Here is a 3,931-nt window from a genome sequence, read left to right on the forward strand (position 1 = left end):
GTTCATGCATGTTCTTCGACTCACTAGGAGACCATTTCATAGCAGCAGGAGACTATTATGCAAAGCACACACACTGGGGATTCGCCTGAGAGAGAAGGAAAGCGCTCTATAATGGCAATTTTAAAAGGCCAGCAACAAACTCGCCACGTTTCCCCGGTAGAGCCAACATACTGCCAAACAGATCCAAATAAACTGCCTGACTTAATAGACTTTCGCAATTACCAAAAATAAACCTCGAAATTTGATCCAGTGCCGAAAGTCTCTCAGATCTCTCATCTGCCCTCACCGTCCCTAATTTAAGTTCAGTCTCATCCCAGTAACGATGAATCAACCGCTTAGATTGGACTTCACACAAAAACCAATGATCTGCTATAGGAAATATATAAGCTCACATATTACGCTAAATCCTATACTCAACGTTAAAAAATATCGCTTTCACATGGACTTAAACGATATGGCCTTCTTTGGACAGTTTTTGCTGGATTAATCAGTCTTTCTTTCTTTCATTTCGCCAACTGTCACTTTGGTACTTGGGATACCATTTATAAACGAATTTGAGTACTTTGCTAACAATGAATTTAATTTTATTTTATCTTGTCCCTCAAGCTCAGTATTAACATCAGTGTCATCACTGTCTGTACATAAATTAACTATTTTAGCCCTTGAAATTTTAAATTGGTTTGATGATATGAAAATATCAAAGCCCTGATTTAGTATCTCGCGGCCAATCACACTGTCGTTTTGCATATGATCATCGCCTATGACATGAAACAAAATTTCCATACAATTATCATCAATTTTTACGTTACTTAATATCTGTACAGTACTACATATGCTAGTGCTGCCTATGCATAACATAACATAACCATATTATTACATTTTTTACCAGAAAATTTTGTACTTAGCTTTTCTTTTATCAACGAGCATTCCGATCCAGAATCAAAAGTGATTACAAAAATTTCGTCTCTATGGTTGAGGCATCCCTTACGTACTGCAACGCTGCACTGCTCAACTCGCTTTTCTCGCTTGAAAGTCTTGCTCTTACCAGCTTGCTTCTTTGTACATTGGGTAGATATACATATGACCCAATTCTCCGCTCTTAAAGCAAGTAATATTTGATTTTTAACGGTGATGACCATCATATCTGTCATGTCGTGTTTTGTCAGCCGCAACGAGAATCTGCTGTTTTCTGAGTTTGCATTCAAACATCCTTTGGCCCAATTTTCCGCAAAAATGACACTCTTTCAATGATTGTTTTTGCCGTTCAGGATAGGTTTCAGGTTGTTGTTCCGAAAAGCCACTTTTTCTTTTATTAAAAGTGAACGCTTTTAATTCGGACTGTAGATCGGCTCTGGTTCGAACATTTGATATAAAACTTAAACGCTGCAGTCGGCTATGGAAATATGCCAGCAATGCAAGAGTCACAGACACAGCAATCTCTTCAGTTTCCATTTGGCGCCATTTTGTCGTTAGTTCGGTAATCAGACTCTCGCCATCAGTCGGTTTATTTGACAGCATATTTAGAATCATGGCGGCTGGTGTTTCTATAGTGTCAAAGCGTTGTAAAAACGATTCTTTAAAACCAAGCCAGGTTATATCAGCGTTGCACACTTGCAAAAGCCATTGCGAAGCGCTTCCCTCCTAGGCTGAACTTAAGGCCACAACCAACGCCAACGCATTTTCTTGTAAAATTATTCAGAGCGTATTACACCACGATAAAGCGTTGGCGCTTGCCTTGTCTGTGTTGAATTTAGGCAGTTGCACAGATTTTCTCTGCCCTGCGTCAGGTACAGTTGTTTTTATGGCCCGCTCAAGTTCAATTAAATTTTTATTCTGCAACTCCATCATTATACGCCATGGTTCTTCGACTCTTGGAGGCAAAAGGCCAGATCCCACTTCTGATGTCGGAGACTGAGTTCTAACGTCTCCCAAGATGGCATCGTTATTCTTCAATGCAGTTATATTAACTTATTTATTATTCTTTAGTAAAGCGAGACGATTTTCCGCACGTCTTGTTCGACCGACCGCACAAAAGGAAAGATGCCGGTTGCACCGTGGCAGTCGCTAAAGCCAACTTCACGTTGCTTAGCTGTGATTTACTGACATTCGGTAACCATCATTCTTCTCATCACTGACGCTACGGAACTACGTTCGCTCCAAAGAACTGGAATCTCACTCTACCAGGGCCTATATATTGAATCCTATGCGGTTTTTTTTTTGCTTGGGAGTCCGGTGGTCTCCGACATTAATAGTTAATACTGGACGCTGGTTTCCTCCCAAAATTTTAAAGAACTGTCCTCGCCAAGCGTTAGAGCCATTGGTCGAGGTGATCTGTGTTTAATTTTTACACTTGACTTACACCTATGTATATATGTCAAGTGTAAAAATTAAACACAGATCACCTCGACCAATGGCTCCATATACATATATATATATATATATGGCCATGTGAACCTTTATATATCTATATATATACATATACATATATATGTATTAATGTATATATGTATTCCAAGATATTTTTATAAAACTACGTACAGACCTGTTTTTTTTTTATAATTAGGCCTAATTAAACCAGTCAAGGCAGTCACTTATGGCTTAGTTTTCCTTGTACTTATGGTTATAGCTTTTACACTGCACACGCGTTTATAAAATAACTTTGTCGTTAGAGACGAACTGTACGTCTTTTCTCTTTCAGTTTGATCTCATTACTGACCTGACCAGCGCAAATTTTATCATAACTTGCTGTCGCTAGCGAAAGCTTTCGCTTTGTCTAGCCAGGCGGTAGGTGTATTTTTTTGGTCTAACGCCGGTCTGCACGGTGCTCGGGGAAAAAGAGAACGAGCCAGGGACGGTAAGCGCTCAGGGCTAGGGACTTCTGGGCGGCCGACCGTTAAGATAAGCTTTTGGTGGCGGTCTGCACATCCCACCGAAAGCTCAGCTTATCGGCTCAGCTGATCCCAGCTCAGCTTATTTCGTTACAATATTTTCTCCCGCTGAGCTCTTGAAGTGTATATTGGGTACATTCAATACTTGAATGCAACCTAGGCAATGATGGGTGGAAGCACTGGCTGCCTCTGCTTTGATTTCGGCAATGAGTGTTCGGGTCGCGACGCCAATACGAAAGTTCATGACGCACGACTGGGACTTAAGCGACCTAAAATGTTATGCAACAAGTTTTTAGTTTTAGATTTGACGCCTAGACATGCAAGGACCTAGACATTTGATTTAAGGATAAAGTCTGCTAGTGCCTTTCCCTGGGTAGTAGTGCTCCGAGAGCCCCAAAGACGATTCCAAAGTCTCCAACGCAAAAACTATGCTTTTTTTGTAAAGATTATCTTTTTTGGTAGGTAAACGTACCACGAATCAAAATTAATATACAAACAAAATTTTGTCTCACTGAAAGGTGTTTTTTATGTTTAACTGCTCTAATCGGAATCTGACGAGGTGAGGAATAATCTCATATGTGTTCCTCTACATCTTTATTTCAATTAATATTGATAATGTCATTTTCTACTATTTGCTACGAGTTGCTTTGTTTGCTTAGACTTCCTACCAAAAATTACTAAAGCGTAATTTGCAGTTTAAATTGCGTAATCAATCGTCGCAATCGTCGTCGCATGCAGACGTGTTGTTATAGAACTCCGGAAAAAAAAAAAATACAAACCCCACAAGTTTAGAGTGCAGTGAGAGTGTATAACTAGTGTAAAAACGCGAAAAGACGCTAAGTGCGATGAAAACGCACTAAATATTTAACTTAATTTATTGATTATTAATTAATTAATTGATTAATTAATTAATAATTAGAAATAAATAAAATATCAAAAAACTAAAAAAGATGAATCATAACGACATTCGTAAGCAAAGACAGCGCGAGCAAGACGAACGCCGGCGCTCGCTTCAGCGAAACAACGCGTACTTCTCTTTCGTG

Source organism: Drosophila busckii, chromosome 3R (genome assembly GCF_011750605.1).
Source record: "Drosophila busckii strain San Diego stock center, stock number 13000-0081.31 chromosome 3R, ASM1175060v1, whole genome shotgun sequence".
NCBI classification, from domain to species: Eukaryota; Metazoa; Arthropoda; class Insecta; order Diptera; family Drosophilidae; genus Drosophila; species Drosophila busckii.